The sequence below is a fragment of the Mirounga leonina genome, unplaced genomic scaffold (genome assembly GCF_011800145.1).
Source record: "Mirounga leonina isolate KUSES-001 unplaced genomic scaffold, KU_Mleo_1.0 Mir_125, whole genome shotgun sequence".
NCBI classification, from domain to species: Eukaryota; Metazoa; Chordata; class Mammalia; order Carnivora; family Phocidae; genus Mirounga; species Mirounga leonina.
The window spans coordinates 48445060-48471427 of record NW_023270305.1 but is presented as its reverse complement, the minus strand read 5'-3'; positions in this window follow the sequence as shown (position 1 = coordinate 48471427).

Sequence of the window (26368 nt, the reverse complement as noted above, 5' to 3'; positions counted from 1 at the left end):
CCGTGAGTCAGAGTAGAAGAGATCGTTTCCAACCCTCTGCCTCAGAGCAGAGAGATTGCAGTCTGTTCTTCAGTGAGTTCTCCAGGCCACACTGTCTCCGTTTCTGTCCGTGCTGCTATAAACTGCAGCGTCCTGGGTCGTGCGCCCCTCCGCAGCGCTCCCAGTCCTGCCTCCAGGTCGGGGCATGTCTCTGCCCTTTGTGCTTCTAAAACCGCCAGCCGCTCGCAGTTCACTCGTGCGCGACCCCCCCCCCCCACTCCGGGTTTCCACCCCGGGGGCTGCCCTAAAGTCCTTTTCCCTCTGCTACCGGTCTGCAAGTCTGTGCCCAGTCCGCAGTGCACAAGGCTGTCACTCACCAGCGGTGTAGGATCCCCACGGCCACTGCCGTTTATCCTCGGATATCTGCCCGCAGGATCACGGCTCCCTGCTTCGTACCTCAAAACCAACCACCTGCAATATTCTGCTTGTAGAGATCCAGATCTTCTTACATCTCAGGCTGGTTTCGTGGGTGGTCAGAGTGGTCTGGTAGATATCCAGCTCAATTGGGGACCAGTTGAAATAGGGTCCTCTACTCCTCCGCCATCTTTCCCCCCTCCGGAAAATCTTTGTTCTTAATCACTCTCCTTTTTAGTGTTCTCTCCACCCTCTCTTCCTCCCCATTGTGGATCTGGGACTTTGAAGACCATCTTCAAAAGGACCACGGCTTTGAGGTGGCTTCTGTCTTGGATTCTCCTGCCGGCTCAGGCCTTCTCTTCTCTGGGGCGGCAGCCTGAGCCGGGCCACAACTAGCTTCATCAGGGTGAAGATACAGCTCTTCAGGACAAATAACCCTGAGCAATTTAAGAGAAAGTACCTATTTCCCCCCCAAATAATGAACACTTTTGAAATTATGTAGGAAATCTCTGCTCCCTATATATTAATCCCAAGATATTGAAAACAAGATGCCTTATCTTGAAATGACATTTTTCTCTGAAAAGCTCAAAGACCATTGAAAGCATCATCAACATGCATTCACTGAACACTCTAGAATCCTCAAAATCCTTGCTAATGGGCAGCATAAGCACTTTTATCCAAGTTAACTAGGCAAATTTGAAGGGCACCCTTCACTCCAGAATGCCCACCACCTATTTCTGGCCTAAAGCCTGCTTTGTATTTTCCACGCATGAAAATAAAAGGGGTATCTCGGTTGCCATGATGACTGAGGTCCCCACTCTCTCCCACTTCATAACTGGGCCAAGGTGGCTACCAATCTGCCAGTGCCTCTGAGAGGTGGGGACAAGAAGCCAGATTGGGCTACTCCACAGGACTCTTGGGAATTTGCCTGGTGGCTGTGGTATATAACTTTTACTCAAAACCTATCATAGACTGTTTATGTCTCCCTAAAATTCATCTGTTGAAACCCTAATCCCCAATGTGATAGTATTTGGAAGTGAGGCTTTTGGGAGGTAATTAGGTCATAAGGGTAAAGTGCTCATAAATGGGATCAGTGCCTATATTTGTCAGGGTTCAGCAGGGCAACAGAACCAAATAGGATAAATAGATGATAGATGATAGATAGATAGATAGATAGATAGATAGATAGATAGATAGATAGATAGAAATAGATATAAATACATACAGATAAGAGATTTATTATAGGAATTGGCTCACGGAGGTATGGAGGCTAAGAAGTCCCACAATTTGCCATCTGCAAGCTGGAGAACCAGGAAAAGATGGTGGTATAATTCAGTCTGAATCTGAAGGTCTGAGAACCAGGAGGCTGCTGATGTAAGTCCTGGAGTCTGAAAGCCCAACAATCAGGAGTTCCAATGTCCGAGGGCAGAAGATGGATATACCAGCACAAGAAGAGAGAGAGGGAATCCACTCTCCCTTCACTTTTTGTTTCATCCGGGGACCCCAAGGGATTAGGTGATGCTGCCCACATTGGTGAGGGTAGATCTCTTTATTCAGTCTACTGAGTCTAATGGTATTTTCTTGTAGAAACATCCTTGCAGGCACACCCAGAAATAATGTTTAACCACTACCTGGACATCCCTGAGTCCCATCAAGTTGACACATCAAGCTAACCATCACACTACGCTGATAAGAGGAGACACAAGAGAGATGATCTCTCTCTTTGTCACATGAGGACACAGTGGGAAGGCAGCCTTCTCCAAGCTGGGAAAGGGCTCTCACCAGAACCCAATTCTGTCGGCACCTTGATCTTTAATTTTAGTCTCCAGAACTATAAGAGAGAAATGTGTGTATTTTGAGCCCTCAGTCTATGGTATTTGTTATATAAGGCCGAGCAGACTAAAACAAAGCCTTTGTGAAGGAACAGGTGGGAGTGAATATGGACCCCTCCTCTGACACCCGTTCTTGGGAGCTGCCTCGCTCACAGTGAGGCAGTGACCTGGTGTGGATAATATGACCACATTTTGCAGAACGAGTAACTCAACATGGACGGGTAGTTCAAGTTGGACACCTAAGGTAGTTTTACAGCTGGGCCATTTTCAAAAAGCCACTGGGAAAGATGTTCTGTAACAATATATTTTCACATACATTTCCATTATAAAGTAGTAGCAGGTTACAATGTACATATTATGGTTCTAGTAAGCCAAATACATACCATTTTCTATAATGACTTTGTCCCCTTTCCATCATCAAGGGGCGCTCAGGGCTTTGGGGGGTCGTCCAGGGCTTTGCTCTGACTGGTTGCAGCATAACTGGTCTTGTCTGGTCCCCGGGGGGCCTCTACTGAGGGCTAGGTCTTGTCTGTCTAGCTCTGGCATCAGGCTGTGTTTGCAGCTGCTGACATGATTTTTCTTGTTTCCACGCTGAGTTTCCCAGAGCCTCTGTCTACTGATTCTCTCAGCATTTCCAAGTCCTAGCCAAGAACCACTGGCTCTCCTGCTCACCAGCATAGACTGGGCAACTAGCCTCTCTGCCATCGCCTCCCTTCTGCTCCTGTTCCAAAGTGCTGGTCTCTTCTGCACCTGGGACACCAACCTGGCACTTCGAGGGCTCACCCTCACATTACCCAGAGTGGCCTTCAAGCCCAGGAGGGTGAAGTTTGCTCTTCTCCTTCTTGGAGAACCGGACCCTTGTCTTCTACTCACTATTTCCTGCCTTCCACTTTCACCTTTATTTTTTCTCCACTAAAAACTATACTTTATCAGATCTTGCATCCTCTTTACATGCAGTTTATAGTAAAATTCTGGACTAAGATCTTAAGTTTTGCTCTTGATGTCAAAAAGGAAGCTTTGGAACTTAGAAAACCTTTTTGTTTTTAAATAAAGCATGTTTTTCAAGGCCACTGTCTCTTTATGGATCTTAAAAATCCCATGTTGAAACTGCATCTATGACTTCTCTGACCTGGGTGGTGGTGGCTCCCCCTTCCCAGGGTGCACAGTGAATGACATTAATTCAGTAGGGCTGGCTTGGCTAGGAAGGAGAGACTCCCAGCACTTAAAATGATGTTTTAATATCTCAAATATATTTCTCTACACATTCTTTCTTGGATTTGTTTTGCATTTAAGATATTAAAATCATACTTGTGAATGTAACAACCCCAAATAATTACACATTTAAATCCACGGATTAGTGTAAGCTTACAAATTAGCAAGGACTATAGATCTTGTGTCTGCTGGAACCTCATCTTTAAGTCAGGTTGTAGCATCCTGTACCACTTAGCCACTGGCCAACATGGGTGAGCCACAGACACTTCCAAGCCATTCAGAGCAAAGTTTTTTTTTGTTTTTTTTTTTGATACATGATACTTGTTCACTCCTGGTCATGTCACCATGTATAGTTGTGCAGCCTGTGCACTGCACAATTCCAGGGGGCTCTGGTCCTTAGACTAGACTTTGTAAAGTGAATGGTACCCCCTAGAGTCCTGTTCCTTCTCACTCCATCTGATCTCATTTCAACCTGACCTTTAATCCTAGGCTCCCATCCTTGTCCTCATTCTGTCTCTGTACCTCTGGAATTAGACTGGACTCCCTGGTAACCCGCTTAGCTCTCTCTTAAGAACTTGGTTCTGACTTTCCCACTGGCACTCGGACTCCAGATTTCCTCTGGGGGGATACACTGCCCCATTTAGTTACTTGGCCCCTCACTCAGCCATGGCTGGGCCCCTAATGTTTGCAGTAAGCTTGTGGGGGTGCTTTGGATAACTCCAGTTTCAGAAAAAATTACTGCTCTTAAAAACATCTGGGCTCAATCAAGGAAGAATTTAAAATCTCCTATAACATTATGCTATCTCCTCTCCAAGTGATGGGAGCAGCATGGAGTAGTGGGAATGGTTCAGTCAGAAGCTGGCTCCTGTGGGGTGCCTGGGTGGCTTAGTCAGTTAAGCATCTGACTCTGGTCTCAGCTCAGGTCTTGATTTCAGGGTCGTGAGTTCAAGCCCCACGTTTGGCTCCATGCTGGGCATGGAGTCTACTTAAAAAAAAAAAAAAAAGTAGAAGAAGCTGGCTCCTGGGTTCTGCTTCTGCCTCTGCCAATAACTAGCTCTGACCTCCATGTGTTTCTTTACCTCTTGGGCTTCAGTTCCCCCCTTGATGGCAGAGACAGCCACCAGATGATTTCTAAAGGCACCCTGCTCTAAGGCTTGACAATTCCTAGGCATGCTTCCTCTGAGACATTGTGTTGCTGAACTCACAAGGGCCAGATGCTGCTCGGCTTGTGCTGAAACTCAGAAGGAACTTCTCCCAGCACGTTATTTCATTTGCTGTGAAAACAGTGAGTTGAGTGTCTGCATATGCGTGTGAGGAGCTGCTGGGAGGAGGTGTTTGGTTTGTTTTAGCTTGAAGGATATTTGGTTTCTCCATGTGCTCCATAGAACATGCAGCAGCTTGAAGTTCAAGTGAGCTTGCTGTGTTGTTGGTGCTTCTGAACCAGCGCGGGGATTGCTGTCATGAGATTTTTTTGGACAGCGATTTAGACACATTCCTGCCAGGAAAAGCCTGGGAAAATTTCTCTTTTTGCTCCATGTCCTGAAGCTATTTTCATTTGTTTTTGGTGTGTGACATCCTCTTTTCTGAGTAAATCCCTCACCCAAGGGCTCAGTGTGACTTTCTTGATAAAGCTGGGATTCCTGCTGGTCCTCCTTTGCAGAGGGATTTTGACACCCGTGGAAAGCTTTCTTTCATGCACCCATAGGTGGGCATTTTCAATTCTGGTCTGGGCATGTGACTACAGCTAGGGTTTGGGATCGAGAGGAAGAGGGTCCTGAGCTCATTGGGGTCTTGGTTCAGGTTCCTTAAGACTGTGTGAGGGTCAGGATGTAGAAGAGAAGTAGTTTTGGGATTTGTAGGTAGGAGCTCCTGCTCCCTGTGGTCCCTTCTTGCTAGTCTGACTTGCTTGTGCACACACCACTCTGGACTCTTGGTGAGGTCCTAAATGGTTCCTCTTCAACAAAAATGCAAATTGAGATGTGGCAGATTGCTTTCAATGACAGAGTCCTGGGGGTTGAGTTGACTGTAGGTATTGTGATAAGACCCTTGGCTTCCAAAGCACATTTCCAGCCTTGTCCCTGGACAGCTGGGATCCATCTTCTATGCATGGGGTCAGTTGTTGCTCAGTAACAGCAAGGGGGTACAGAAAAAGGGACACCAGATTTTATGGTTTTGCTACATTTTTCATTTTAATTACTTTAAATTTATACAGCCATATGCATTTATCAGCTATTGTATTGGAGGGAGCAGTTCTAGAACCTTCTCTTGGGTTGTGTTCAATGGACAGGAATGATTTCACCAGATAGGGAAGCGTGTGGGAGTGTGTTAAATGTTATAGGAGTCATGACTCTGAGGCAACCATCATAACAACTGTAAAGAAAAAGAATCTCCAGAAGGCTTGAAAAGGGTGACTTTGGTGATGGGATTCAGACACCCTGACAGGTGGCTGTAGGCATTTTTTTTTTTTTTTAACTTTCTGTGGTAGATGAGGACTTTGACAACCCTAAATCACAGTTCTTCAGCACACAGCTCTAACAGTGCCACGTTCACAGGATATGGGGATCAAACTGCATGGAGTTCCAGGATAGTCCTAATTTACTGTTTTGTCTTAGAATGAAGAGTCTGGGGTGAGGTGGGGGTGGAGCTGGAATGGAGAAAGGGAGTTTTCCTTTTTGTTTATACCCTCCACCATGGTTTGCAGTGTCAATTATGTACATGCATAACTTTTATTTAAATAAATACAGAAACACATAAAATTGTTATAGATTCCCTTCACTCAAGTCTTCTCTGCATTAATACTGGCATGGGAAAGTGCTCAGGATATTTTGTTCTGTAAAAAAAAAAGCAGGTCATGAACTATATGGTTCATTTTCTGAGGACACACACATATATACAGTGAGAAGTCTTGGTGGATATATTCTCAGTGTTACTTTGGTAGTAGAGTTTTGGATGACTTAAATTTTTTGTATTGTACCTTCTAATTTTTCTCCAATGGACATGCTTTACTTGTGTTATAAAAATAATGAGAACATAGTTTACTACCACAGCAATCAACATAACTGTTTCCTTTTTCTCGGGCTGTTGCCTTTTTTTTTTAAGCTCAGTATCTTGGTTCAGGAAATAGGGTTAAATAACCTAATGAATACTTTAAGCCTAAGTGTGTGGGGGCTATTTAGAAAACTTTGGATTAAAACTGAGTAACAGTTGTGACCCTTGGAAAGGAGACTTTAAAAAGAAAAAAAGTGACTATCTCTCCAGTCATTGTGTGAGAGATCTGTAGTGCTGTTGATGGTTAGGAAACTGTTCTTTTGCAATTAATCAACTGGATTGGTTTTGGTTTTGATTTCTTGGTGTAATTGGCAGAATTGTATTCCTTTAAAATTCATAGGCTGAAGCCCAGTACCTCAGAATGTGACTGTACCTGAAGACAGGACCTTTAAGAGGTAATTAAATTGAAAAAGGGTCTTTAGGGTGGGCCCTCAATTAATACAACTGGTGTCCTTATAAGCAGAGATTAAGACACAGACAACGCAGACAGAGGGATGACCATGAGAGAACACAGGGAGAAGGCGGCCATCTTCCCACCAAGAAGAGAGACCTCAGAAGAAACCAACCCTGCTAATACAATGAACTTGGACTTCCAGCATTCAGAACTGTGAGAAAATAAATTTCTGTTGTTTCAGCCACTCAGTCTGTGGTATTTTGTTATGGCAGCCATAAGAAACTAATACACTTGGATTTTGTGTGACTTGCTTCATTTCAAAGAGAAATTGGGGAATATTTGTTGCTGAGATTTTCCTGGGGTCCAATTCCTGGTTAAAGAAAATTTATCTATGTGGGAATTTAGTCATTGATTACTGCAGGACGGTTTCTCCTAAAACTTTGGGGACAGCGACATCTAGTGGTAATTTCTTTAAATACCCTTTTCAGTGGTTCTCAGTATGGCTTCACATTAAAATCACCTGAAAAGATCTGTTTAAAATCCTGATACTCAGGCAACATCCTAGACAAATTATTTCAGAATCTCTCAGGGTAGAACCTAAGCATCAGTATTTTTTAAAGCTTCCCACATTGGTCCATAGTGCGGCCAATGTTGAAAACCACAGCTTTCAACAGGTTCCCCTGCTAAATGGTGAAAACATTTTCAGTGAAAACTGTTCTGGGATGTAAAAACACAATGCAGTTTCTCACAATGTGAAAAAATATGTTAATTTCTGTACTTATTTATTGTCCCTTTGCCTCCAAAGAAGGTAAAATACATGGGGTAGGGACCATGGTCTGTTTCACCATTGGGTCCCATGAGCCTGGAACAGTGCTGGGCAAAGTCTGGGTTCATAATAGCATTTGTGATGGAAAATATCAATTTCACTGCAGAGTTTAAAACATACTATGTAGGTTCAGTTCAGAGTGACTCCTGGAATATTACAGGAAGCCATTTCTTGGTCTGTTATATAACTCATAGATTGTTTTCTTGCAGTCTCTACCATTTCTGATTCTAGGAGCGGATTCTCAATTTAGTGGTCAGTTCTCAATGTCTATTAAGTGTTTTGGTTTTTTTTTTTTTTTAAGATTTTTTTTTTATTTATTTGCGAGAGAGACAATGAGAGACAGAGAGCATGAGAGGGAGGAGGGTCAGAGGGAGAAGCAGACTCCCCGCTGAGCAGGGAGCCCGATGTGGGACTCGATCCCAGGACTCCAGGATCATGACCTGAGCCGAAGGCAGTCGCTTAACCAACTGAGCCACCCAGGCGCCCGTATTAAGTGTTTTGTTAAAAAGAACTGTTAAACTAATGATCTTGGGCTCTGTGCTTCCCACCACCCCCCACTGCCTTTAGTTTTAGAAGTTTCTCTGTTATTCAGTATTAGTTATATATCCACTTAAAAGTTTTCCAATTGATAAATTTTTTTTATTGGCTTAATGTACATGGATTTTTTTGCATATGATGCATAGTGAGAATCTAATTTAAGATTCCTTCAAATCCAAGAGCCAATCTTGTTCACATGATTTGTGGACTTTTTCTGGTTTGTGGTGCTTTCTTTATCCTGAAATAAATCCTCTTATATACCAATATGAAAGATGTTAGATTGAGACTTTTCCAGGCAAAGTGAGTGCGAAACAGTTCTGCATTGTCTTCAAAGGAAATCTCTAGGAACCTGACTCTTGACCTTTGGATGTCCTTAAAAAGTAGTGAATGATGAGCACCTGGGTGGCTCAGTTGGTTAAGCATCCAACTCTTGATTTCAGCTCAGGTCATGATCTCAAGGTTGTGAGAATGAGCCCCACATCGGGCTCTGCGTTCAGTGGGGAGTCTGCTTGAGATTCTCTCTCTCCCTCTGCCCCTCCACCACTGCCCATGCTCTCACTCTCTCAAATAAATAAGTAAGTAAATAAATAAATAAACTTTTAAAAAAGTAGTGAGGGAGGAGAGAAAGAAAAGAACAAGACTCACTGAACGGATTTCTTTGGAGAGAGCTGTTACTCTGTCTGGGCCTCCAAATTCCTTTTCTAGTAAGCTGAGGGTGCTTCCTTCTAACCGCAGCCTGGAGACAACCAGTAGAACTTTGAAAAGTGCTCTCCATGGGGTGGCACAGAGGATGGACTGCTACCTGGAAGCCAAGGGGGCAGACAAGACTGTCTGGCTGCTTTCAGCAAAGCCTGAGGGCACCATTGTGTGTGCATTGGCCCCATACCCCAAGGTTATAGGGCACAGGATGTGTGAGTGTGTCGCAAGGACCAGATGGGAGGCTGCTTGGAAAAGGAGATGTGGGATTGTTATGGGTTAACATGTTCACAAGTTCTTATAACACTTCTATGTTTAAGTAGGATGCTTAGCCTCTGCTTGGCTGTGGGCTGAACATAGCGACATGCTTTTAATGAATGTTAAATTTGTGGAAGTAAAAGAGTGAGACCTCCAAGACTAGGTCATAAAACATGTTATAACTTCCTCCTGGCTCTTTCTCTTGGATGGCCTGCTCTGGGAGAAGCCAGCTGCTGTGTTGTGAGGATACTCCAGCAACCCTGTGGCTGGGGTGTCAGAGAAAATACAGGATTCCCAGTGAGGTCTGAATTTTAGAGAAACAATTAATACTATTTTTTAGTTTAAGTATATTCTAAATATTATTTAGTATAAGTATATCCCAAATGCTGACTGGGCCTCCTTCCTTTGGAGTTGAGACTGTATGTGGGATTTATAGTGATAGGATTATCTCTGACTTATGAGTGGGCAAAAAGATGATGGCATTTTTATCTGAGTAAAATTTTCTTTTTTTTTTTACTTTCTTTTTCTTCTTCTTTTTCTTTTTAATTAGGCTTTTTCTTCTTTTTCTTTTTAAGTAGGCTCCATGCCCAATGTGGGACTTGAACTCACAACCTTGAGATCAAAGGCAATTCATGAAAGAAACTCAGAGAAACAGAGCCAGAGCCCTTCCTGATCAAACCACTCTTGGGCGCCTGGGTGGCTCAGTTGGTTAAGCGACTGCCTTCGGCTCAGGTCATGATCCCGGAGTCCTGGGATAGAGTCCCGCGTCGGGCTCCCTGCTCAGCGGGGAGTCTGCTTCTCCCTCTGCCCCTCCCCCCTCTCATGCTCTCTCTATCTCATTCTCTCTCTCAAATAAATAAATAAAATCTTGAAAAAAAAAACCACTCTTGAAGTCCTCACTACTTCTAAAATTGCTTCTTAATTGGGAGTGCTTTTGCTCCTGAAAGGGCATATGGTAATATCTGGAGACATTTTTGTTGTCCCCACTGGGTGGGTGCTACTGGCATCTAGTGGGTAGAGTCCAAGGATGCTGCTCAACATCCAGTATAAAGGGCAGTCCCTTCCTCCTTGCAACAAAGAACCATCTGGCCCCAAATATGTATAATGCTAAGGCTGAGAAACTCTGACCTAGAGGTTTGATTAGATTCAAGGCTTCTATGAGTAAGGATAGTTTGTAGGCAGTACTATTACTCGTACATTACACCAGGTATGTTCTCTTGGTTCTTTGAACTTTCCTATCTGCAGTTTTTCCCACCCCAGTGCTCACCGCCCTCTCAGTGCCTGGCGAATCTCACCCTCCCACCAAGCCCAGGAGCTGCCTTTCTCTTATGCTCCCTCCACACCTAGTACTCCTCTCACTATGGCATTGGGCTGGGGCATTTTGGGGCCCATCGGTGTGTGTTTGCCCCCCACTGGGCTGGAAGCATCACGAAGGTGAAGACTCAGTCTGTTTTCCCTCACAGATCAAGTATGGGGCAGGGCGTGGTAGTTCTCAAAACATGCTTGATACATAAGTCAATGAGCAAACAGATGGCACTACTCAGATATTTGAGCACGCCAGAGGCAACTGTCTCTTCCTCCCTCCGGGAGCTGGATCGGCACAGGTGCATTGTAACAAGTCCGTTCTTTTTCACCACTCACCAGTAAATTGGTGCAGCAGAATCGCTCGTTATACCTACAGCGGTATATTATTCAGACTTAAAAAGAAGGAAATCCTGTCCCCTGCTACAACATAGATGGATCCTGAGGACATTATGTTACATGAAATAAGTCAGTCACAAGAAGACAAACACTGTATGATTCCACTAATATGAGGTATCTAGAGTAGTGAGACTCTTAGAAACAGAAAGTAGAATGTTGGTTCCCAGGGGCTGGGAGGGGGGCGGGAAGGGAGATGTCGTTCAAAGGATGTAGGGTTTCAGGTTTGCAAGATGAAGTTTCCAGAGTTCTGTTGTGCAAAAATGTGCATACCGTTAACATGCAAGTGCTGTACATTTAAAATGGTTAAGATGGAAGATTTTATATTATGTATTTTTTAACACAATAAAAAAAGGTAATTAGTGGGGATTTAAAAAAAATGCCCATGTTGGTTACATTTTGGGAGACTTAGCTGGATTTAGAAGGCGGGGCTCAGGGGGCTTCTCTCATCATTTTGTGCTGATCTATGAGGATTTTACTGCTTGCTTCAGAAACTAACCTTGTTATCAAATCCTGGGACACCCTGATGAGTCCCCCAAGCTGTCTGAGCTGTCAGCCCAGCATGGTGCATGGCAGCCCTGGCTACTGGGGGTGTGTGTCTCTCTGCCGCCCAGCCAGGCTGACATGCGGGGGGGAGGGGGCATGCTGTCCTGAGTCTGGATCACATCCTGGGATTCAGGGCTTTGGTCCTTAGGCAGTGGACAGACACTGAAACAGCAATGGCTGAAGTTCTACTCAGTGATATGGGCAGTCAAGGTGGGCCTTTGTACATTCTTCTTCAGAGCCTCCTGCTTTTATGAGACACTGGAGACGTGTTCCTACTCCTTCACACAGATCTGTGTAGCTCAGTGCATTCTTCCAATTGCCCATCGAGCCACAGGCAAATGGCTCTCTCCAGCTCTGTGAGGGGCTTTCACACCTAGTTTGTCACCTCTCCTGCCTTCTCCCGCTCCCCTCTGAGTCTGCCTTTTACCTGGGCCTGCCAACCAGTTAGCACCTCCGCTGAACAGAAGGCCTGAAACAGAAGGGGGCCCTGCTCCTCATTCCCACCTCAGGGAGCCAGGCTGGAGAACAAAGGAAGGCAGATGCCCTCTCTCTGTCCACCCTTGTTTCCCTGTCTCCCTTCCATCTCCACAGGACTCTCCGCGTTTCTGAGAAACCATCTCAGAGCTGGCTGTGGAGCATCGGGGAAGAATAGCCACTGTCCCTCTCTCCTGCTTTCTGCTCCCCACCTCCTGGGATGACTCTGTGTTGGGTATATTTTTTGCTAGCAATGTTTAATGTTGTGCTTCCATACTTTCCTCTAACTAGTTTCATATTACTTTCATAACAAAGGAACATTAGCCTTGAAGAGGTGACTATAAGCTTGGGGCGGGGGGGAAGGGCTTAAAAAAATCATGAGAGTAGGGAGTGTTCCTTATAAGAACAGTGAGGAAATAGAAACAGGGAGAAGGGAGGAAAATAAACACCAAGCATAGAAATGTGTCCCTTAGAGATAGCCCGAGGTCAGCATGGGTTTGCCAGAAAGAAGAGGCTGGGGAGGCAGGAGGTAGGAGCCAGTCACGAGGTACCTAGGGCTGAGGCAGGGGAAGGAGAGCAAGAGAAGGATGCACGTTCTACCTGACCCCTGCTCTGAGCAACTGGGTGCTTGATCCACTCTGCCCAAGAGCCCCTGCCATGTGAAATCTGCATCCGGACATTGGTCTGGGAGAAGAAAGGAGAAGCACTTAACCACTGGCTCTCATCCTCCAGCAGTGGAACGTTTGCTCTATGGGGGATTGCCTCGCCGGCATTTCTCGGCCGTGCATACATGAACACCAAGTGGGGGCATCACCGGGGAAACAGAAGAGAGACCAGTGTGGGCCTGAGTTTGGTGCTGTAGGAACTGGTCTGAGTGGACTAAGAGACAGGCGAGGCCCAGGGAATATGAAGTGGCATGCAAGAGGCGTCTGGGACATCCACTGTTTCATTTTGGTGTACAAAAGGAACAATGTCCCCAGCAGCTACTCTGAGCCAGACACGGCATCTTACATGGATTATCTCATTTCATCCTCCAGTAATCCTAGGAGGAAGTACTATTATCCCGATTTTAGAGATTCTAAAACTGAGGTTCAGAAAGGCTAAGTCTACCAGATGAGCCCATTAAAAAGTGGCAGATCCAAGATCTAAGCCCAGTCTGTCTGAATCTAGTCCTCCTCTTTGTTCTTTATTGTCGGTACACATTGATCATTTGGGTTTGCCCAGCATCCATCTGGCTTCAGGTTTGTTTGACTGAGTGACTCTCTGTTGATCCCTCTGTTTAGCCTTCTGTGGTGTCAGCTGCAATTTAAGACAGCCAACAACCCCCCCCCAGGGCCATATGCTTCCCAGCCCATGTCACAGGGACGAACACACAGAGAGGTTCCCCCCCAGCATTCCACGTCTTCACCTGGCTGGTCCGGCCCCGGGTAGCCTGCTTACTCAGGGACTGTGATCAGGGACATGGGATGGGTCAACAGGGGGTGGGATCCACTATCTCTAAATACCGAGCACAGGAGTAATGGATCCTTGGGCTCAGTTAGGAAGAGGACAGTGGGACAGCATCCTTTGGCTACTCTTTTTTCAAACTTTCAGTTTTGAGCACAGTGTGCAAGAATGGAAGGAACAGTGGGAGGAATAGTAAAGAGGTGGTGTATTCTCTCCTGGGGACTCCCTTGTGGGACATCCTATTTTCTGACCTCCCCTAAGTCAGGCTCTTCAGTCTTCTGTCTAATCCAGAAACAATCCTCTCATTCCTGCTACTTATCCTCTTCATAAATGCCTCTTGGCCTCAGTTCCCCAGATAAGGTTTTACTGCTTTTCACGCAAGGTCCTGACAGATACATGTTGGAATCTCTGAGGAGACTCAATAAGTTCCCCTCTACTTCCCTAACGGGTGGAGAACCATCAGAAATATGGTCAAGAGTATAAAGGCCAGGACACCTTTTTACTGCAAATAAAGGAAACGTTGGAGATGTAGCTTAGTATGAGAGCCACATTGTGCTGCAAAGTAAAGCCCAGAGTTAGGCAGATGGAGCTCAGCAGGCACAGGCAGCACTGGACTAGGGAAGACTCCCAGGTGGCAGCAGGGGAGACCCGGTGCTCACTGCCACCAGGTCACTCCCAGGAGAGAGAGGAGAGGAGCAAGCCCAGTAGACCTCGGTTATTCTTCCCAGACTTCCTTTTCTGGTTCCGTGTCTTTTAATTCAGTGAAGAGGTGTTTGTATATTAAGGATATCAACCTATTGCCCGTTAAACATATTGCAAGTATTTCCCCCATTTGTGGTATATATTTAAATTTTATTTAATATCTTTGACCTACCAAATTAAAAAACCTTGTATATGGTCAAGCCTGTCAATTTTATCCTTCATGGTTCATCTCTTTGATATTGTGTCTACAAGGTCCAGAGTTGTGTATTTTTTTTTTTTTTTTTTTTAAGGATATCAGATCTCTCCAAAGCTCAAAGTACAGGGCAATGTGCTTTCTCTAAATGCTTGGTATCCTTGCTCAACAAATCCTTTCTCTTCCAGGCTTTCACAAACATTTTTATTTTCCTTTGGCTATGTGAAAGAATCCTTAAAATCCACCAGTTAGCACTGTTTGCACAACACTGTTCATACAATTCTCTCTCATTTAAAGTTGATCATCAACTGAGGATGGGATAGGGAGTTCAGATGTTAATTTTCCAATAAGGCACTAATTCAAACATCCTACCCTCAGGCGGTTTATAAATTCATTTGTTCAACTACATAAAGCATTCGATTCTGTGACCCCTGCTCAGGGGAGAATTATGTGGTCAGGTCCCAGGCTCGGAACCGCCAGGGCTATCATGAAGTTATTTTCTCCTTTTCCTAACACTTATCAGCACGAACCACACAGAGATCAATGAGAACCAGGCAGTGGAAAGAGGGCAGTGGACATTTTGCTGAGGCTAATGGTTTCACAGAACTATTGCTATTAACTCCAGTGATCCTGTAAATTAGTTACTACATTGTCACTGAGGCCGTCAAACTGAGCCAATGAAATATCCTTGGGATTCTGTCAGCTGTCCTTTAGTTTCTATTATGTCTCCAGGTTTCAGAGGTGGTTACTGTATTCAGAATATCCTGTATGGATGTCTCTGCCTTCCTCGTTAAGTCCCAGAGATGCCACCAGACGTAAATCCTAGTGTACTTGAAGTCTTGAAATTTCCCAAAGGCAGGGGGTATGGTTCCAAAAGAGGCCAGGAATGCTTTTTTTCTTTTTTGGTGGGGGGAATCTCTAAATAGATCAGAAGGCTACTGTGGGTGGTCTACTTTTATATAAACCTTGCTTGCAAGCTTCCTTGGAGGAAGTTTACATTTATTTGTATATTTATTTTTAAAGGGGTTGTGCTATCTTTGGGTCTTGATATAATGTACTTTCTTTCTTGCATAAAGACCCCTCTGTGAAACTCTCAGGCTTGGCTCAGGGAAATCTGGGCCTTTTCTCTTAATTGCTTAATGAAAAGCACAGCTTTATTGATAAGTGAATCAGAGCCACAGGCCTGAGAACTGGAAGGGTGTCCTCAGGCGTATCTTGGGCAGCTGTGGGGGAGGGGATGGGATGGATATCTGCAAGAACCATGAGGCTCCAAGTCCAGGTAGAGGCTAGAGTAACACCTGGGGCTTGGGGAGGTGTTGATGTGTATAATCTATAATGGGGTGTGTGTGTGTGTTGGGTGAATATTAGAGTGACAGGTGTCTACAGCATTCTGTGTATTAGGTTCCTATTGTTGCTGTAACAAATGACCACAAACTTAGTGATTGAAAACAACATAAATCTCTTCTTTTACAGTTCTGGAGGTCAGAAGTTCCAAAATCAGGGTCTCAGCAATGTTGTGGTTTCATTTTGGAGGCTCTGGAGGGAGGATCTGTTTCCCAGCATTTTCAAGCTTCTAGAGGCTGCCTGCACTCATTGGCTTGTAGCCCCCCTTCTACGTCCAAACCTGGCAGAGTAGCATCTTCACATCTCTCTGACACTCTGACCTTTGCTCTGTCATCACATTTTCTCTGACTCTGATACTACTGTTCTCTCTTATAAAGATCCTTGTGATTACATTGGGCCCACCAGGATAATCCAGATCCTTAACTTAATCACATCTACAAGGTTCCTTTTGCCATGGAAGGTTATATAATCACAGGTCTGGGGATTAAGACATAGGTATCTTTGGGCACCATTATTCTGTCTTCTATATTCAGTATGACAGATCTGCACCACTTTTCACTTTACTGCAAAGATCCTCAGGGAGGGGGGTGCCTTGGTGGCTCAGTCAGTTTAGCATCTGCCTTCGGCTCAGGTCATGATCCCAGGGTCCTGGGATGGAGCCCTGCATTGGGCTCCCTGCTCAGCGGGGAACCTGCTTCTCCCTCTCCTCCCTACTCCTGCTCTCTCTTGCTATCTCTGTCTCTCTCTCTTCAATAAATAAATAAAATCTTTTAAAAGAAAAGATCCTCAGGGAGAAAATTGGTGATGATAACATAGTTCATAACACCTTACATTAGATGCTGATATACCATTTACAACATGATTTCTTTCAATTTCATTAACATATAGTTGAAAGAGCACTGGGACTTTGAGTCAAGGGCTCTGATTTCATCACTTAATAGCTGTATGGCCTTCAGACAACTTATTTAACCCCTTGAGGCTCAGTATTCCCTTCTGTAAATTGGAGGACTGATGTGATCACTGGAAAGAATTAACTAGATTCTGAGAAAATTGAGAATCTTGGAATGTTTGTGTGAGAATTTCATTTGGAGAGATGTTTTCTAACTCCTCCCAGGCTAGTATGGATTTACAAACTTGTTTTGTTTTTCACTCTCTATTTGTGTTAGATTATCTGAGAAGCAGACACCAACATGGGATTAGACACTCATGAAATTTATTAGGGAAAATGCTTTTGGGAGATATGGGGAAGGGATGGAGGGGATTGGGAGAACCATCAGGCTGCAATGCAGATCTGGATGCTGTGGAGGAGGGTGTCAGGGTGGTTGGAGCAGGGTCTTGCTGGAGGAGGTAAATAATATGAGGTGGGGTGGATTGGAGTCATCTTGAATAGGGGGCATCAGACGGTTATTGGCAGAGGAGTAACTCAATCTCACCTGCTCTTTAGGAGGGTCGTACTAACATAGGGAAGAGGGGTTTGAATGGGAGAGAATATGGCCAAGGCACCAAGTAGCGTCTGCTGCAACACTCTTCAGGTGGATGGTGTTATGGGTTTGGACCAGGCTAGTGACAAGGAGAATGGAAGGTAAAGAGTAGGCATGTGTGATTATTCATCCCAAAGAAATACATTTCTTTCACTACCCCCTTGCCGAATAGAACCGCTGGACTATGTTAAATTAGTTTTGATTATGAATAACCAGGCGATGTTTGGCATGGGGTTAAATGACTATTGTGAAGAGTGGTGTTCATTTTATAAATATTGTCCCCATCCCAGTGTAGACTGACCTGATAGCTCCAGTCTGTTCCTCATTCCTCTTCTCTTTCTTTCCTCTCAGACCTAAGCACTCAGTGTAATTTATGTCAGGAACAGGAGCAGTCAGGGCATGTTCTTTCCATTCTTTGATAGCAGATAGCTCATCAAAAGTGAGTTATGTCGACTTGCATCTTTTAAAATTTATCATAACATCTGAAGTTTTGATGATTTATTAATACAAAAATCTGGGAGAGGTGAAGGAAATGAATTCAAACCCCTGTTTAAAAGATGATAACTCTTGCCACCAATTTGACCTGAAGATGTTTGACCTTGAACATACTTCTTTGGGAAAAGTTTTGTTGTTAGGCTGCTGTAAATTCCAAAGTGGGTTAGAATGGAAACAAAGAAGATGCCCCGAGTGATCTTGTTATCAGAAGAAAATTCATTGAGTATGCAGAACAGGCTCCAGAACTTATGGCAACAACAACAGATGGCATGGGGGTTCATGACAGGTGGATAAATGTAGCAGCAGAGCATACCTCAGGTCCAGGCCAGATTGTCTGCTCCAGAACCTCTAGTTGCTGGGCTGAGTTTAAAAATACCATCCCAGTTATTGAGCTGGAAAAAGCAAGGCTAAGGCCCTCATTCTAGAGAGAATTTACATTACCAACAGAGGGTTCAGGAGGAGTGAACAAGATATGGGCCAGGAGCTGAGGTTCAAGGTCAAAGCTGCAATAGGAGTGCTGATGAGTGTCTTGTGTCTGTGGTTAGGCTAAGACTGGGGCACTGAGGCAGAGCTGGTTCTGCACATGGAGGATCAAGGGCTCTGATGGGTAGGAAGAGGCTGGGAGCCAGGCAGGGCTAGGGTCGCATAGGTGCGGATTCTCATGACATTGTAGGAAATGTAGATGTCGATCTCAGATAGAAGCAAGAATCAGAACCACCTGGAAGACTTGTTAAAACACAGATTGCAGGACCCCACCCCCAGAGTTTTTGAGTCAGTAGGGCTGGGAATTTGCATTTCTAACATATTCCTGGGTGATGTGCAACTGCTGCTGGTCCTAGGCCCCCAGTCTGAGTACAGTGTTTTTCCCTACTTACCATATATTTAAATCACCTGGGAAGTTTTTAAAACTATGGACGCATATATCCTACCTTCAGAGATTCTGATTTAATTGGTCTGTGGTCTCTGGGTGATTCCAGACTTTAAAACCACTGCTTTAGACTCAGACCACGCTTTTTTTTTTTTTTTTAAACAAAATATATCCTAAAATTTATATATAGTGAAATTGATTCTTTTTGGTATTCAGGACAATGAGTTTTGATAAATATGTAGAGTCATTTGACAAATGTGTAGAGTCACCATCACAATCAAGATATGATCCCATCACTCTGCAAAATTCCCTCATGCTGTCCTTTTAAAGTCAACTCCTCTCCCACCCTTGACCCCTGGCAACCACTGATTTGGTTTTGATGCTATGGTTTTGCCTGTTCCAGGATATCTAAATCCAAATGGAACCATAAGGTATGTTGCCTTTTAAGTCTGGCTTCTTTCACTCAGTGTGATGTATTTGAGATTCAACAATATTTTATTTCTTTTTATTGTTGAGTAGTAGTCTACTGTATGAAAGTACCAGTTTGTTTGATTACATCAACTAAAGGATATTTGGGTTGTTTATAGTTCTTGGAGATTATGAATAAAGCTTTTATAAACTTTCATATACAGATTTTTGTGTGACCATAAGTGTCCACTTCTCTAGGACAAATACCTAGGAATGGGATTGCTGAGTCATATGGTAAGTTTATGTTTAATTTGATAAGTAACTGCCAACTGTTTTGCCAAGTGGCTGTGCCATTTTTTAGTTTCTGCCAGAAAATATGATAAAGTTCCAGTGGCTCCATATCCTTGCTAGTACTTGGTATTGCCAGATTATGTAGGAGGAATGCATTCCGACAGGTGTGTAGTATCTCCCTGTGGTTTTAACTTCATGTCTGCAGTGAATGATTATGTTGAGGACAGTTTCATGTGTTTATTTTCTATTCAAGGATCTTCTGTGACCCATTTCTCCTTTTATTTTTTTATTTTTTAAAGTAGGGTCCATGCCCAGTGTGGAGGCCAACATGGGGCTCAAACTCACGACCCTGAGATCAAGACCTGAGCTGAGGTCAAGAGTCGGCCATTTAACCGCCTGAGCCACTCAGGCGCCCCTGATCTATTTCTCCTTTTAATTGTTTTCAGTTTTTGCCTCATATATTTTGATGCTCTGTTGTTAGGTACATACACATTTAGGGTTGTTTTCTTCTTAGAGACTTGACCCTCTTATTGTCTCTCTTATCATGTCTTTCTTTATCCTTGGTCAAGACCCTTGTTCTAAAGTTTACTTTTTCTGATATGAATATAGCCACTAAAGCTTTTAAAAAATTAACATTTGCATGGTATATATTTCTCCATCATTTTAACTTTAATCCATCTCTATGATTACATTTAAATAAGTTTTTGTACATAGCATATCGTTGGCTCTTTAAAAAAATCCAGTCTTAGTCTTTATTTTTTAATTGCATTTTTAAACCATTTACATTTTATATAGTTGGTTTAATGTTCAACATTTTCTTACTTGTTTTCTGTTTGTCTTCTTTGTTTTTGTTTCCTTTAGCTTCCCACCTCAATGTTATAGTTGTCATGTGTATTGTATCTACTTACATTGAAAACTACCAGATAATGTTATCATTTTTGTAGCCAATAGTCATAAATATTTTATTTTTTTTAGATTTTATTTATTTAGGGCGCCTGGGTGGCTCAGTCATTAAGCGTCTACCTTTGGCTCAGGTCATGATCCCAGGGTCCTGGGATTGAGCCCCACATCGGGCTCCCTGCTCAGCGGGAAGCCTGCTTCTCCCTCTCCCACTCCCCCTGCTTGTGTTCCTGCTCTCGCTATCTCTGTCAAATAAATAAATAAAATCTCAAAAAAATATTTTATTTATTTATTTGTCAGAGAGACAAGCAGGGGGAGCCCCAGACAGAGGGAGAAGCAGGCTCCCCACTGAGCAAGGAGCCCGATGTGGGGCTCCAACCTAGGACCCTAGGATCATGACCTGAGCCAAAGGCAGAAGCTTAACCTACTGAGCCACTGAGGCGTTCCAGTCATAAATATTTTAATGACTTTAAGAGGAAAATTTAGTCTATTATACTTACACAGATATTTATCATTTCTGTTGCTTTTATTTGTGTAGTTCCAAGATTCCTCTGATAACACATCTCTCCAGGCTTTCGGGACGTTTCTGATGATGGTTCTTTTCTTTCAACACTTAAAGATGGTGGTCTACTGTTTTCTGGCCTCTGCTGTTTTTGGGGAGAGATCTGCAGTCATTCGTTCCATAAATGTAATCTCTTGATCTTCTTCTGGCTGTATTTTTTTAAGACATTGTCTTTGTTTTGCTTTGTTTTGTTTTTTAGCAGTTTGATTATGTTGTGTTGAGTATTTTTTTTCTTCAAGTTTATCGAGTTTGGGGCTCATCTGAGCTTCTTGAATTTGTAAATTTGTGTGTTTCATTAAATTTGGAAAATTTTCAGCCATTATGTACTCAAATACATTTTCTTTCTGCATCAATCTTTTTCTCCTTTTCTTCTGGGACTCCAAGGTAGTGAATGTTAGACTTTTGATATTGTCCTAAAGGTTCCTAAGAGTTTGTTCTTTTTTCAATCGTGTTTTCTCTCTGTTCTCAGACTGAATGATTTCTGTGAAACTATCTAAAAGTTCCTGACCCTGTCCTATGTCATCATCATTCTGCTATGAAGCCCACCTAATGAAACTTTCATGTCATGTATTATATTTTTCAGATCTAAAGTTTCCACTTGGTTCTTTTTAATAAAAATTTCTATTTCTCTGCTGAGAACTTCTATTCTTTTATTCATTTTAATATTATTTACCTTTACAGGGTGGTTTTGGAGCATGGTTATAGTAGCTGTTTTAAAGTCATTATCTGATCATTCCAACACCTGAGTCATCTTGGGGGTGGCAGTGAGTGATTACCTTTTCCCTTGGGAGTTGATCAGATTTTTTTCCCCCAGTTTTTATCATGTTGAGCAATTGGGGCTTGTATCCTGGATATTTTGAATAGGAGTGGGCAGTCTGACCCACATTCTGTGGACTGTGAATCCAATGTCAGTTCAGTTTTCAGCACTTTTGCTCTGTTATTTGGGTGTTCCCTGCACATGTGCCACTTAGGGATTCATCTGGAGCTTGGCCAGGCCTCAAAGCCTTTGATACACTTTGGGTCTGTTCCACACACATGCACCTCAGACTTGTATTGATTCAGACATAGAATTAGGGAATCCATTTCTTCAATTCTCTGTTCTCTGGGATCACCCCCCTTGAGATGGTCATATGATTTTTATCTTTTATTCTATTAATGTAGTATATCACATTTGTTGATTTACATAGGTTGAACCATCTTTGTATCCCAGAGATAAATCCCACTTGGTCATAGTGTATGATCCAGTTAATGTGCTGTTGAATTTAGTTTGCTAATGTTTTGTTGAGAGTTTTTGTGTCTACATTCATTAGGGATACTGGTTTGTAGTTCCTTGTAGTGATCTTATCTGACTTTAGTATCAGGGTAAGGCTGGCCTCATAAAATGAGTTTGGGAGTGTTCCCTCCTCTTCAATTTTTTTTGGAAGAGTTAGAGAAGAATTGGCATTGATTATTCTTTAAACATTTGCTAGATTTCACTAGGGAAAGCCTCTGGCCCTGGGCTTTTATTTGTTGGGAGGTTTTCTATTCTGACTCAATCTCCTTACTTGTTACTGGTCTGTTCAGATTTTCTATTTCTTCATGGTTCAGTCTTGGTAGGTTGTATGTTTTTAGAGCTTTATCCATTTCTTTTAGGTTATACAAGTTATTGGTATGTAATTGGTCATAGTAGTCCCTTGTGATCTTTTCTATCTCTATGATATCAGTTATAATGTCTCCTCTTTCAATTCTGATTATATTTCTTTTAATCTTGTCTCTTTTCCTCTTAATCTAGCTAAAGTTTGTCAATTTTGTTTATCTTTTCAAAAAACCAGCTCATCGTTTTGATTTTTTTCTCTTGTTTTCTGGTCTTCATTTCACTTATTTCTACTCTGATCTTTGTTATTTCCTTCCTTCTGCTAGATTTGGGCTTAGTTTTTCCTACTTTTTAGTGTTCCTTGAGGTATAAAGTTGGATTCTTTATTTGAGATCTTTCTTTTTCTTAATGTAGGCATTTGTCACTATAAACTCCTCTTTTATTTTTTGTTTTTATATTTTGGGGGGAGAGAGAGTGCACACTTGAGTGAGTGGGGGATTGGGGGCAAAGGGGGAGGGAGAGAGAAAGAATCTTAAGCAGGCTCCATGCTCAGTGTGCAGTTCAATGCGGGGCTTGACCACATGACCCTGAGATCATGACCTGAGCCGAAATCAAGAGTCAGACGCTTAACTGACTGAACCACCCAGGTGCCCCCAAACTTCTCTTTTAGAATTGCTTTTGCTACATGGCCTAAGTTTTGGGATTTTGTGTTTTCCATTTTCATTTTTTGTTTCATTTGTATTTTTTAAATTTTCCTTCTGATTTCTTCTTTAACCCACTGTTTGCTAAGGAGTATGTTGTTTAATGTCCACATATTTGTGAATTTTCCAGTTTTCCTCCTCTTAGTGATTTCTAGTTTCATACCATTGTGGTCAGAGAAGATACTTGGAATGATTTCAATCTTCTTAAGATTTCATTTCATTTAATCTCAATTTCAATCTTACTAAGACTTGTTTTGTGACCTATAATATGATCTACCCTGGGAATATTCTGTGTATGCTTGAGAAGAATGGATATTCCACTGCTATTGGATGGAAAGTTTTGTATATATCTGTTAGGCCCATTTGGTCCAAAGTGCAGTTCAAGCCCAATGTCTCCCTATTGATTTTCTGTCTAAATGATCTATCCAGTGTTGCAATGTGGGTGTTAAGGTCCCCTACTATTATTGTATTATTGTCTATTTCTCCCTTCAGATCTGTTAGTATTTGCTTAATATATTTAGGTGTTCTGATGTTGGTACATTTATATTTATGATTGCTATATCTTCTTGATGAATTGATATCTTTATCATTATTTAATTACCTTTTTTTGGTCTCTTGTTACAGTTCTTGGCTTAGGACCTATTTTGTCTGATATAAATACAGCTACCCCTGCAGTGTTTTGGTTTCTATTTACAGGGAATATCTTTTTCCATCCCTTCACTTTGAGTCTATGTGTGTTCTTTAAGCTGAAGTGAGTCTCTTATAGGCAGTTTATAGTTGGATCTTGTTTTTTTAATCCAGGGATGGCTATTTTAATTCACCCTAGATAGTCTGGCTCTTCTGGTGTTGCCACCTCTCCTCCTCTCACCACAGCTTCTTTATTGAGAAAGCTTTGAGTCCTCTTGGGGCTGGGTAATCAATTTGGTGCCACACTCAATTCTCTGCTATGTTTCTTTTCTTTTCTTTTTTTTTTTATTTGAGACAGAGAGAATGAGAGAGAGAGCACATGAGAGGGGGGAGGGTCAGAGGCAGAAGCAGGCTCCCTGCCGAGCAGGGAGCCCGATGCGGGACTCGATCCAGGGACTCCAGGATCATGACCTGAGCCGAAGGCAGTCGCTTAACCAACTGAGCCACCCAGGCGCCCTCTCTGCTATGTTTCTTCCACAGAATCTGTGACTCAAAACTGGACATAGACCCTAGATCCTCTTCCCCTTGGGATAAATTCCAGGACTTCCTAAGGCAGCCATTATCAGCGTGTGTGTGTGTGTGTGCACGTGCACACACATGTGTGTAGTATTGTCAACATCTTTCTAATAATAAACCTTCACATCATCTAAGTCAAAGGGGACCCAGAGGTCTTCATGTAAATAGGTACCCCTCCAGTTCCTGGGGTGGGCATGCAAGAGCAGCCTGAGTATGACCTTGTGACACACAGTTATATAGATTGTATCATGTAGAGTTTTATCTTCCATTTTCCCCACCCTCATTGCTTGTAAATGGTCCTTTTTGGCCTGGTTTGCTTACCTCTGTTTGTGCAGATTCTAATCTTCCCAGAGGATGTGGAACTGTTATTACAGTGATGTTTTAGGATCCATATGGGTGAGGGTGCTCTGAGTATATACCCCATTGTGGAAGTGACAGTTTGAGTGAGGAAGCAGGTAGACCTCCATTAGCATTCTTCTGTAACCCAGGAGCTCCTGTGAGCTGTGATGGAAAGAGTAGTGTAGGGATGGTTACACACCCAGAGAGGAGCCATTTCAACTCCCTTTGTGAGTGGCCTTTGCTGGCACCTCTGCCATTGGCTATTCCTCAAGTCGGGGAGGTTTCTGCTCAGGAAGGAGGGAACAGGTATGGAAGAATTTCCCTTTTTATTGTTCCGGAGCTGTTAGCTCAAAGAGGGGAGCATTTGTATGCTGGTCACAGGCCCAGGCAGATGGAAACTTTCTGAAGCACCTGTTTTCCAGCTGTTGGCACCCCCTATGGAGGCCAGAAGGGATGTGAGTAGATATAAAAAATTCCACAAACTCTGTTTAGGATGTTAGTAAGTAGCCAAATAGAATACTTGTTTAAACAAAACCAGTGCCCAGGGAAATTTATATATATGTCACATTTTGCCCAGTGTGCACGTACTAATCTTGTAGTTGAAGGAGTGAATTGGTATTAACCTGATATGATGCTATATTCAAGTTCCCTAGGCCTATTTTCCATTTGGAGTGAAATCAAGAAGATTAGGACATGAGCCTTGATCCTTTTTTTGTTCTGTATCTTGTAAAAGACAAACCTCTTGTGTTTTGGGATGATATCATTTTCTTTTTGGGAGAAGAGTATGAGATTAGTATTCGTCTCTCACCTTTAAGTCCGGCTTTTGGTTTAATTATCCCAAAAAGTAATCTTTTAGTAGGACTTTCTATCATAGCTTTAATGTCATTTCTGATTTTGCCTATGTGGACAGGGCCTGCTGTTCCTCCAAGTGTTCAGTTAGGATGACTTACGAGAACAAAGTGGGGGAAGTGGCATGGGATATCATTCCAATGCCATTTGTGCTATCAAATAATGATGGCTCTTTTCTAGAAACACGTAATTACGTTTGGAATTCACGATAACATTCTCCTGTATTTCAAAATCCAGACCATAAATAGATAAAATATCAGAGGAAGGAAAATGCTTTTGATGTGTCAGAATTCATTTATTTTCCAAGTTGTAATGCTTTGTCTTACATATGTGAATGAACATTTATCAAAATATAAGGTTATTATTCAAATATTCCATTCTGAACATTTGTCCAAATTCAGTTTAATATGGCCTATTAACATGAAGAATGTTGAGAAAGGATCCCAAGTAGATTTTAGGGGGTGATTAGAAAACTAAATTAGGCTTTGTTCCTAAATATTTAAAAAATATTTACTTAAGTTATAAAAGTAATACATGAAAAATATAAATATAAAAAACAAAAAAGCAAACAGTATGTTCTTAAATACTTAATAACATTGGCTTGAAAATCCCTCTTCTGTAGGAAATTTGGGAATGTGTCTTTTCATGGCTAATACCCTTAATTTGGCAGTTTTTATAGTAAAATAATTTGGCAGCTACCCATTAAAATATATAATTTATTATTTAGGATTTGCTTTAAAATATTTTGCATGTGGCTTGCTCTCTTTAGTAAGAGGGAGATTTATAATGCAGTTTTCTAAAGTGTAGCACTTCTTTTCTGCTCATTAACTTGTCTGTTTTTATGCTTTGCCTTGTTGAATCAATAATGGTGGGGCTTTATTGTTTATTCCACATGTGTCTTATCGTCCCAGCTAAAGTGTGAGCTTGAATAGTATAAATCTGTATCCTGTATTTTTTGTGTTCGATATTCCTCAAAGGGTATCATACACAGTAGGTGCTCAATAATACTTTTCCTTATTGAAGTGCGGGTTAGCATTATATTAGTTTAAATTTGCCACATGAGGACATGGCCCCTAATGTTGCTCTTGGGAAGGGATGG